Source organism: Mycteria americana, chromosome 2 (genome assembly GCF_035582795.1).
Source record: "Mycteria americana isolate JAX WOST 10 ecotype Jacksonville Zoo and Gardens chromosome 2, USCA_MyAme_1.0, whole genome shotgun sequence".
NCBI classification, from domain to species: domain Eukaryota; kingdom Metazoa; phylum Chordata; class Aves; order Ciconiiformes; family Ciconiidae; genus Mycteria; species Mycteria americana.
The window spans coordinates 82,845,500-82,857,892 of NC_134366.1; positions in this window are offsets into that span (position 1 = coordinate 82,845,500).

The following is a 12,393-nucleotide window of genomic DNA, read 5'->3' on the forward strand; positions in this document are numbered from 1 at the left end:
AGTCCTGGGACTCAATCTCCGAAGGCTCTGCCTGAGGAAAACACGCTGGTCTCAATTTCAAAAGGCTCCAGAGGTTTAAATAACCCAAGAGAGCCCTTGCTCAGCTACCTCCTAATTATAGAGGTGTGTGAAGTCCCTTGTCACGTGTGTTTACAACACTGTCATCTTCTAGCCACCTAAAGCTCAGGCTTTTAGATAGTCTCAGTATTGTTTACCTCTCTCATTTACCATTCTGGGTTGCAAACCAAGTCCTCCACACCTGGGGTTTACCACGATCCACAGAAAACTTGTCCCTTGCCTATTTCACTTGTGAAGTTGATCTTGGACACTCCAGTTGGATTGGTGCCTACAGAAAACACAGCCAGGAAAGGTGGTCCCTCCTCACCATCTTCCCCCGAGGGCTGAAAGGTTAAAGCATTCACTGAGGATCTGGGAGACCCTGGTTCAGATCTTTCCTCTCTCTGCAGTAATTTGAACCTGCATAAATAGCCAGTGTGCCACAGAGAAAGTGAGTGATAATGTCACAGGCCACACACAAAGCCTCCTCTTGGGATGAATGATGCAGACCTCCGTATTCCCACATAAATGCCCTGACCTCTAGACCTCACCTTCTGCAGTCCAGTGAAGAGTTATTACCAACAAAGTGAAAGAGCTTCAGTGGTGGGAAAGGCCCGCCCTGGAATACCATATACAGCCTGGTCATGGCTCACATGCACCTACACTGGAAGTAGAAGATGTGCATTCAGATCCCCTCAAACACAAGCAAGAATTAAGCTAAGATCTGACACACACCAGGGTACTTCTCAGTGATCCCATCTGTGCCTCAAGGCCATGGCCGGGAGACTCATCACAGCATTTAGTGTTAAAGGTGCCTGTAAAAGCCCTGTAACAAATGCTATAACACCCTACAGACAAGTGTGCTTACCAGCCATTGACTACCCAACAAGCAAGTAGGGACTACCACCCTTACCAGCTGTAAGACAGGCCTGGCTTAGGTGGTTATGGCCAGAGCTACAAATCTCAAACTGATGCATATGCTTTTCTAAAAGTGCATGAAACGTAAATGTCACTGTCCTGAACATTATGGCAAGGAAACCTTCTTTGGGATCTTTTTGACGGTCCTTTGGGTGTGCTGGGGTAAGAGAGGCAAAAACAATTTCTGCAGTGTCCTCTTATAGGAGAGGAATGATGAAGCAGAAAGATGGAGCCATGCACATTTCTGATCCTCTTCAAATTTTCCTGGTTTGTAAGTGTGATGCCAGAGTCACTGTTACCACAGTCTGAGTCTGCTGGGCATGCCTATGCACAGGTCCTCACACGGGCTATTTGTGTCCCATGTAGATACATACAGCTATATCCATTTTGTGTGAGCATCCAGCATCTCCTGGTGAGGGTCAGATATAAATGCAGCTATAATCTTTTTGGCTATGAGGAAAACCCTGTAGTTCAAGGCTTTTTGTGCAGTAACGAACAGTATTTATGTGTGCATACACACACCGTTTTAAAAGTATAATCCTTTTGCAAATGGACATTTTCCTACTGATCAGTAAGTGCGTTGTGAGGACACAAAATGCTCAACTGACACTAAAGGGGACAATCTCATTTTTATTTTTGGACCATGGTGAGTGATAGATTTCAACCTCCATAATGCTTAAAATTCAGAGTGTAATTTTTCAGTATGACATCATTTCACAGATTAATGCAAAATGACAACCAAACTCCTATGGGAGAAAAGCTAACCAGGGGTGAATTCCCCAAACTGAAATCCAAAGGCTTGGGTTTTTTTACATGTAGTATTGCCCCTAAAGAGCTTTCGTGTTTTCTGTGTTAACTGCCTCTGGTAAGCTAGGTGGCTCACAGCAAACAGGAAAGGTTCGTGGCTTCTCTGGACTAATTACCAGCTGTGAGTTTTAACCTCAGAATCCTTTATTTTCTTCTAATTTAACTGCTGTGGTTTAACCCAGCCGGCAACCAGGCACCACACAGCCAGTCGCTCACTCCCCCCCAGTGGGATGGGGAAGAGAATCAGAAGAGTAAAAGTGAGAAAACTCGTGGGTTGAGATAAAGACAGTTTAATAGGGAAAGCAAAAGCCGCACACAAGCAAAGCAAAGCAAGGAATTCATTCACTCCTTCCCATGGGCAGGCAGGTGTTCAGCCATCTCCAGGAAAGCAGGGCTCCATCATGCGTAACGGTTACTTGGGAAGACAAACGCCATCACTCTGAATGTTCCCCCTTCCTTCTTCTTTCCCCAGCTTTATATGCTGAGCGTGGCGTCCTATGGTATGGGATATCCCTGTGGTCAGTTGGGGTCAGCTGTCCCAGCTGTGTCCCCTCCCAACTTCTTGTGCACCCACAGCCTCCTCGCTGGTGGGGTGGGGTGAGGAGCAGAAAAGGCCTTGACTCTGTGTAAGCACTGCTCAGCAATAACTAAAACATCCCTGTATTATCAACACTGTTTTTGGCACAAATCCAAAACATAGCCCCATACTAGCTACTGTGAAGAAAATTAATTCTACCCCAGCCAAAACCAGCACATTCTCCACCCTTTATTCCATACCATTTACGTCATGCTCAGGTCCCACACTATCCAATACATCCTCATTACCCACCACCCCGCTTCTCATCCTTTGATACAATACACAGATATCGTTCCCTTAGTCTATGGACCACCCTTGTGAAATGTCTGTAAAATGTCCATGAATGTCCATAAATGTCCACTGAGTTCATTTAGTCCATGGCTTTGGGCTCCATCTGTTACGGTGGTCACTCAGGACAGGAGAGGTGGTGTGCTGCGTGGAGTTACTGGGCACCAAAGCCAGCTCAGGTCGGGTCACTGCTGCACTTGCACTGCTTCTTGTGAGGCTTGTCCTCCACTGGTTCAGGTGGTTCCTGCTATAGTAATTTCTATAACATGCAACTCAGATCATGGGTTACAACAATTCAAAGGTATTTCCATTACAATCTCCACCCCTGGTCCCTTTGGGCCAGGTTATAGGGTTTAACATTGCAATGAACTCCTCCCCTTGCTCCTAGCCTGGCTAGCAACAAGGGGTTCCTGCTATAGTAATTCCCATAACATGCAACTCAAATCCCAGGTTACAACAATTTAAAGGTATTTCCATTGCAATCTCCACCCTTGTCCCTTTGGACCAGACCATCGGGTTTAACATTGCAATGAACTCCTCCCCTTGCCCCTGCTCCGGCTTGGACTTACCCACAGACTGCAGTCCCTTAGGGGTGTACCTGCTCCAAGTGGAGCCTTATCTATGAGCCACAGTGTCTTCAGGGATATACCTGCTGCGGCATAAACTTATCCACACCCACAGTCGCTTTGAGGTGCACCTGTTCCAGCGTGGCCTTCTCCATGGGCCACAATGCCTTCAGAGATATACCTGCTCCAGTGTGGCCTTACCCACAGCCACAGTCTCTTCAGCAGTAAACCTGCTCCAACACAGCTTTACCCATGGCTGTAGTCCCTCCAGGGGTGTACCTGCTCTGTCATGGGCTTATCCACAGCCACACGCTTTGAGGTGCTCCAACATGACCTCTGATGCTTCAAGGTGTACCTGCTGCAGTATGGACTTATCCACAGCCACAGATGCTTCGAGGTGTACCTTCTCCAATGTGGACTTATCCTTGGGCCACAGTCCCTTCAGAGGTATACCTGCTGCAGCACAGACATAACCACGGCCATAGATGCTTCAAGATGTACTGGCTCTGGCATGGGCTTATCCACAGCCACAGATGCTTCGGGGCATCCTGCTCCCACGTGAACTCATCCACAGGTCACCGTCCCTTTAACTAGAGTTCATACTGGAGTTCCAGCCTGTCCAGTACAGCAGCACAGAAACAGCAGCGATGCCCTGGCCATCTGCCAGCCCAGGTGCATCACCATTGCTGTTATTAAAACGTTCCCAGGCACAGCAGAGTCAGATGATCAGCAGTACAGCAGCACGGCAAGCAGCGAAAGCAAAAAGCAGCCACTAAGGAGCACTAGACTCTAACATACAGTAAGGCAAGCAAGCCCCATGGCAATTGGAGCCTGCCAATTAACGGCTAAACAGCAATAACAGCCATAAATTCGATCTAGCACATTCCAATCAAATCTGTCATTATCTCAAACCCTTCGAGCCCCATGTTGGGTGCCAAAAAGGATGCTCAGCAATAACTAAAACATCCCTGTATTATCAACACTGTTTCCAGCACAAATCCAAAACATAGCCCCATACTAGCTACTGTGAAGAAAATTAACTCTACCCCAGCCAAAACCAGCACATAACCATGGTCTCTTCAGAGCAAGAAGACTGTTAGCAAGAGAAGATCTGAGATTTCATTTTTCACCTCATGTCTGCTTACCCAGCCTTCTAAAGAACTGACTTTTAGGCAAGACTCCCTGGAACATGGCCCCAGAGACTGCAGTCAATGAAAAAAGGGATCAAGCAAACATTGAGAACGACCTTCAGGACTGATCCATTGAGTCACAAGACATAGTTGTATCAGTGACTACATTTGCTGTCTCCAGATGGAAGTATCCTCCTTTGCAGCAAGATGCGGGAGGGAACAAAGGAACCAAGTCTTTCTCCCTGCCTTCATACATGCACAGGATTCTTGAAGAGGGTGCTTATGTCAAATACATATGTAAAACAGCACCCTGGTATACAGTATTGCCAAGGCAATGCAATCAGAGGCCCTGCGAAGTTAGATTGTGGATGAGCAGCAAGCAGTATGTTAAATTGCTTGGACATGGAGAGTTAATCTAATGACTCATCAATAATTGGTGACTACTTTCTATTCCTGATAATATTTCTGAGACATCATGCAGCTCCAGAAGAATGACCTATGGTCTCTTCCAGTTCTTACATCACCAACAGGATTTCTAAGTTCAGGCAAAAAGACCAAACTGCTCCTTCAGTTATACCTGGAACTGGAGGATGTGACAGAAAAGGGAGTGCAGCATTTGATTTTCAGAATCTTTATTATTAATAATGTCTCAGAAGCCAGCAAGAGCTTAGTTTGGTTTTTTAGATCTAATGGTGAAGCTAGAGCAAATTATCTTTCTATTTGTTAAACAATAAATCTAATTCCACATTTATTTCAGTTTTCAGAGTACAAAGGCATGTCTTACTTTTCAGAGTATAATTGTGCTGGCCAAGTTCTTAGAAATGTGTCTTTTCTTTTACTGTCACCCCAGTCCATTAAGTAACAGTTTTCAGGCAGAGAGCATGCCATAAAGTATAGCATTCTGTTCTGCTAAATACTTTGGTGATTATCTCAGATCTAAAAGCAGCATTGGCTTCGACCTTTGGTTATAGACCGCTCTTTATTGCTTCTGTGTTGTAGAAACATAATTTGCTCTGTTCCCTTGATAAATAGTTTTCTGTAGTTTTGTCCCCTTGCATTTTAACCTTTTGTTACAGAGTTAGCAGAAATGACTGAGCAAGGAACATTTCTTCAGAGCTTCTTATGTGACAGACTGGGAAAATAAGCCTTCGCACACTGCCAAGTTTGGAAGGTAAGGAGAGAAAGGGCATGTTTTGGGCAAGCTCCTTCGGCAGGATGGGGATATTTTGTGGTAAACTGTCACTTTAATCTGAGGTATTTTAGACCAGACAACTACAGCTGCTGTCAAAGAGAAAAGCTCCTCATTTCTGCTGATCTTGCAACTTTGGATAACGTGTGTATTTGCTGCTGCCAGTAAAGCAAAAGGTTCTTCCAGAGGGCACTGCTGATCTAGAGGGCAAAGCTATATATAATATTTTTTGGTATACCATGATATGTTGGTCCTAAGGGAACTCAAGCATCCAGGAAAGATTGAAGTTAGAAATGTGGGTGGAAGCTTTGCAGCCCACAGATATTTCTAAATCCAAACGACATCCTGAGGAAGTGAGTCTGGAAAGGCACTTTCTCATGCTGTAGTCTTTCCCAGCTATTAAGAGCGTTATGTGCTTCACAGCACCATTCACGCACCAGAAATACAATCACTTATCAGAGATGAAGGCTATTTAATCTATTAAGGAATTCAGCCTTCAGATTAATGCATGGCATGCTGCTGATACTCCCTCTCCAAACATAATCTATTGCAGCCATAAATGGTGAAATTAGGCATGACAGATTGAGACTTGCAGTCTTAACTGCCTGCCAGACGGGTTTCAGTTTTGCGTAGCCACCCACACTGAAAAGAGCGTCCTTGGCCCCTCAGACGTTTTAGGTACAGTTGGAGCAGTCAAATCGTTAAAGAAGATGTCTATTTGTAAGAGGTGCTGGTCAAACCTGGGCACTTATAATGAGATATGTAAATGTATAGGGAAGATGTTTTTGTGGTGTCCTGTGCGCGCACTTTATGCACTTGTTTTTTGAAATTTTGACCCAAGCCTATGTTACTAGCAATTGGGGAGCCCAAAATACATGATAATAAGCTAGTTGGAGTAATAACATTTCCTTCATTTGACTCTTAGGTGAAAACTTCTTTGGGACTCTTTCTTTAGACCTCCTCAGTCTGTCCAAATGACAACGTCTCTGTCTTTGTTGCAGATATCCTGAAAGCGAGGCTGTTTACAGTTTCTGTACTTTAGTGTCTCATCTCTCTTCCCACCAGGGAGGCAAATGAACAGTTGAAAGAAACAAAATAAGGGAAAAGGCAAAAATAGCAGCTGCAGCAGAACGAGTGACGAAACATACATACTGTTTTTTAAAAACGCTCTGTCAGAAAGGGCTTTATAGCAATGCAGTTCAAGTCTGCAAAGGACTGGACTGCTGGGGAGGTCATGGCTCTCTAACCTGATGGTGGTTCTGTCATGGGAGACCTCCTAGTGAAGAGGTACCAGCACCATACAGACACACAGGCATGCACGCATGCACACGTGCATACACACACATCCTGCAACGTGGCTGGCATTACCTGGCACTATGGGAACACCGTGGCTAGCGTGTGTTTTCCCTGGAAGTCTTGGAATGGTTTCATAACGCCATTTCTTGAATTTATGGCACCCTTATGGCACAGAATTAGTTCTGGTTTACAGATTAAGAGATTCAGAGCCAGTAAGCCTTGTGAATTAGGGACAGGTCAGAAGAAAAGGGCTGGGCTGATAGGGACAAATATGGAAAGGTACACAGGCAACTACAGAGAAACTGAGTCTTTTTGGAGCCTAGATGACATCTAACTGTCATAATTCACTGTTGACAGCCTCATCAAAAAGGCTAAGGACTTAAGAAATGTGGAAAATAAACTGTTCTTCCCCCATTTTAGAGCTCTCCAAAGCTGAGATGAAGCCCCTTGGAAGGGCAGATGTTTATACTGCTATGTGTGCTTTATTAAGATTTTTTCAGTACTTATATTTTTCACAACAGGGATGTATCTTCAAAGAAAGGACCACCAACTATTTCCAAATGACTTAGTGGCCTGTACAAAAAAAAAAAAATTATTTCAGAAACACTTACAGGAATGGTACAGATTTTCTGATATTGCAAAGAGAAACACTGCTTTGGAACAATGTCTTGTCATTACAGATCCTATATGACATGCAGCTCACTTGGCTGCTGCAGATTTCAAACTGTTCTGAGCATTTATCGTGTATCTTTTTGAAGGCTCTCTATCTGGTGCATTAAGCCTTTACATTCCTTTAGGTGCATTAATATCCTGCCTATTGTGGTCCTTCTCCATCTTCCTGTTATGCTATGGTAACATCTGCTGGTGGAAAAGTCTCTACTGCAGTAAATGGCCTTTAAATACCCAACAATTAATAAGCAACTTCTAGAGTCAGTTTAGCAACCTGCTTTAAAAAAATAGTTCTAGGAAATGCTTTTAGTTGGTGTAGATTTCAAATAAGAAATTAGTTCAGATCATACAAATAAACAAGAGGGGAGGAAGGTCAACATGTTCCAGCAGAGGAACAGAATTTATTTCCCCAGCCTCCAACTTACAGTAATATTCAGGGTTCCAGAGATTTGATTCTGATCAAATACTAAAACTCTGCTTTCAACAAAAGCAGGGTTGGCAAATGTTTGTATTTTGTACAGGAGCAAGGCCAGAGAGCTGGGAGAAAGGAGAGTGACATGGCAGTGCTGGAGTTGGGTAGCGGGGAAAGAAAATTAATTTATATTGGGACACCTGATTTTCTCTTTCTTACAAATGTGCTATTCTAGAAGGGGACGCTCACAGAAACCAGTTTGTGGATATAGGCGCATCAGTATGAACTCCAGATTTCTTACATCTAAAATTCAGAGGTCCGTCCGACTCAGGACACGAAGGGCTGTGTTCGGGTCAGGCACCTATGGGCAAGCTGAACATCCATGGATACACTAAACTATGTAAAAATGGAGGGATCATGAAGCTTCCTTCACCAGACCTCATTCCAAGCAAATGAGTGTCCTTAGGAACAAACCCATATGGAGGAGAAGTGATTTCTGGCTATTATGCAGATCCCTTCATTGGGCTTGCGGAGGCTGGGCTGGAGACCTGCCTCTCCCACCTGTCTTTGCTCAGGCTTTTCTGTCAGCAAGACTGATGTGATGTCAAATGGCTCCTTCATACGTCAGCACCTGGGACTCTTAATGCAATGAGGATTATTTCCTTTCTTCCCCTCTGGATCAGACCCTCCATGCCTCTGGTGCATCCCCAGCGGATTATTTCCCGCTGTCTCCCTGCAAGTTTTGAATGAGATGGAAAAAGAAGGAAACCAGTTTTCTGTGTTGCAGAAATGACAAAGGAAAGAGCTTTCATATGTGCCCGGGGGCTCAGATTGTAAAGACTGATTTAGTGCTATCTCCCAGTCTCAGGTGTGGGTGGGTTTTTAGCGGAGAGGTGAGGCAGGGGGAACGCAACAAACTCATCTGAGTTTTCTTTAGTTCAAGCATTTCTTGTCAGGACTTACTGAGGAAAAAAAAATATTGAAAGAGCAAAAGCAGGAAAGGGCCATTTGGCTTATCTTGTTCACTTCCTGAAATCCAAACAAACTTTCAAAAAAATCCGTATCACACCCTATCCATTCACCCTGTTTCCCTGCACTGAGGATGGGAGAGTCTAGACAAATCTGGGCTTTGGGAAACCATTGGAACTTTTTCTGAAAATAGGTTCCAAATATTTTCTTAAAGGCTTCGAACACGTTGGAAAACACTAGCTAGGGGGTTGAGGGAGGTTTTTGGGTTTTATTTATTTGTTTTCGCTCTAGGCACCATTGCCAAGAGCACAGGGGAGACGGGCTGGGAGGTCTGCGCCAGAGAGCAATTACTCACACGAGGCAGTCTCGGTGACTTCCTTGGGACACCATTTGCCAGCAGTGACTCAGCCAGTATCACCAGAAGTCAAACGCCAGCCCCGGCTGGATGTGACAGCCCCCCTGGCCCTTCCACACCAGGTGCCTCGGGAGAGCTCCTGCCTTTAAAACTCTCACGCCAGGTGCAAGAGCATGGTTTTCCAGGGTCTACCCACCTGGCTTTCCTCTGGCTGTGCCCTGTGGCTCCTCGTGTGGCTGTGAAGTCCAGCTGTGTGGCTCCTCTGTTTGGCAGGAGATTTCTGGCCCCTGGGGTGAGAAGCAGCAGCCCCTTCCCAGCTCCCGTGCCTGGTTTGCACCACCTGGAAGCCAGGTCTGCAGGCGTACGCAGGTACTTCATTTCAAATGAGGTGCCTAAAAGCCTGTGTGCATCTGGGCTTTGCTCTCTCTTGACCCAGGGTGTATTTTAACTGCTGGCTGGCAGTTTCTAGACTAGTGAAAATCCAATTCTTCTTTACAAGTCAGATGATTAAACAAAAAAAAAGAAAGAAAGAAGAGCAGCAGCAGAGATATCCATAGCAATATTGGAGAGGGGAATTTCCTCAGTGTACGCCCACCTCCTTTCCCTCCTCACTCCTCCGGCCTTCTGCTATGCTTGCCAGCTAATAAATATCTTCCCCTTCTCTTGAATCCCACCCTTTGCAAATATTCTGTTCTTTCTCATGTCCTGATGGAAGAATTGCTCCAGAAATGAGCCAGTCTCTCTGGGCGTCCTGGAAAACACATGGCTGCTAACTTTCTGCCACGAAATAGAAGCAAGCAGGGGATTTGCTTCAGTCCATGGAGATTTAATTGACAGTTCACTGAGCTAAGCGATGAAAGTTGGGAGCCTTCATCACAGATTTGACTTCTTAATGTCTAAGCCTTTCTTGTAAGAAGCGGGGAATGTGCATGTTCAATTTCTATCTGGTTTAAGTGCTTTATCTAATCAACCTATTTGCGTAAATGCAACAAAAATATACATGAGGATTTCAGAACACTTTTACTACTTGTATCGATTTTTTAGTTTTATTTTAAACAGTCCACAACTCCTGATACTGTAGAACATTTTTGACCAGCTCCATAAGGCAACTAGCAACCTTAGAAAAGCTGTCAGGAAAAAGTCATGGGGTGATGCTTCTGGGAGACAACTAAGGGTTTAAGGGAAAGTGTCACCAGAAGGGTAACATGAGGGAAGTTTTGACCATTTCCCAACTAATATGGAAATCAACAATCATAACGCCACGTTGTGAGATCCTGAAGTAGCCCAACTCCTTCTTTTATGTTATTTAGCGGAGGCTGGATGGCTTTGGGAAAAAGTTAGCTCACATGTTCCCCTGGAATACAGGCTGGGCTTTGGGAAAGTGTGGGAAATGCATGTAAATGTTTTTCACACACTTCAGCATATCTTACATTTAGAAGTGGAAGAAGAGAGGGTGAAACTAGGGGGGGCAAATAGGTTTTGGTGGATCTGCGCTTCTCAGATATCCGAAACCAAGACATCCTGCGGAACTTGTAAGGAATCTCTTTCTCCAATGAAGCAAGGACCAGTTTCTAGTTTGGCCATGCAAAGTAACAAATTTGGCTAATCGCCTGAAAGTTTGGATTAAACTGTTAATAAATTAAGCCTAAGGAGCAGCCAAAATTCACCTCTTGCTGCTAAAATCTGTATTTGATTGAAAAATCCTGTGGTTTGAAAGAGAAAGGAATTTTGTGCCAGTTTTATGTTGTTCTTTGGATCGACACTTAATTGTCTCTTCAGGAGAGGCTCTTCCGTGACCTGCCCTGTGCCGGGGCAGAGTGGAGGGGGGAACACAGACCTCCCCGTCCTCCCCCGCGGCCCCTCTCCTGGCTCACACCCCACCACTTTTTTCATTAGCAAGCTACAGGGCCCAAGTGGACCATGCCTCATTTCAGAAAAAGGAAGACAAATCCAAGGCTCTCAGCCAGTTTCTAGGGATTAACGGGCATAAATAGTCCTGGAAATGCCTGGAACTCAACTGACTCCTAAGAAGGAAAAAAAAAAAAAAAGTCAAAGCCCCGGCCCATCCTGTAAATTGCAGCACTAGCACAGAACTTACTTAAAATTTCAGACGTGTGGTCCTCATGTTTAAAAAGAGGTCTTTCACTGAGCGAAAAATATAGGAGATGTTTTTCACAGATTAAATCTTATAATATATTCTTGACAGGAAGAGAGATAGGATTATAAACCAGAGCAGTCCAATACAAACTGTGGTCTCCAAAACACCAAATCCCCAAATATTGCACCATGGGCCTTTCCGCTTTCCTGGCCAACAATCCCTTTAGATGGATTAGCTTCTGAACGTCCTTCATCTGGTAACGGAGATTCAGTCAGGTAAATCTCACTGAATACCACAGAGACAGAGGTGCCTTCTGATAAAAAAAAGGGGGTGTGGGGGAAAAGGGACAAAACCCGTTTTCGAAAGTTGGCAGAGGCAATTTGCCCCCTTCTGTAGACTACTACTTTTCACCTCTGAGCCAATCCTGTTGCACAAATAAGACCAACCAAAAAAGGTCAGGCTGGCGGAGCCTTAACTTTGGGATAAAGGGAGACACTGGTGTTATGTTTTGCTGTTTTCTTTGGCTTCTTTGTTGAGAGGGTGGGGTTTTTTTGTTCCTCCTCGTCTGAGCTCCAATGATCTATCCATCTCTAAATGTTGACGCTTTAACCCGATACAAATCTCCCTGCCTAGCTTTCTGTCTTTTCCATTTTCAGTTCAGATTTCCCTTGTGGACTTGCAATTCACTCTCAGATCATTAATGTCCTTTGCTGGCAAATCCCTCTCGATGTATGGAGCAAGAGCACTTGCCGCTGACTGATCTTCCTTCACCTCTTACTTCCAATAAGGAATGCAACCTCAGCTCCCTTTTGACGTTTCCGGCTCCTGTTTTTCTACCCCTATCATTCGTAGTTGCATAAGGGCCACTTTACCTCAGTTATCAAGGCTCTTTATTTCTGCTCACTCATTGCTGATGTTTGTTGGTAACCTCAGTTTTCTAGAGGGTTGGCAGACAGGAGGCAAGACGGACTCAGGCAGCTGAGCACGGGCTTTTCTGACTATCCAGGATGTGGCATAAGCCAAGAAAGTCCCCCCTCCTTCTGAAGAAATAAGGACAGGGGG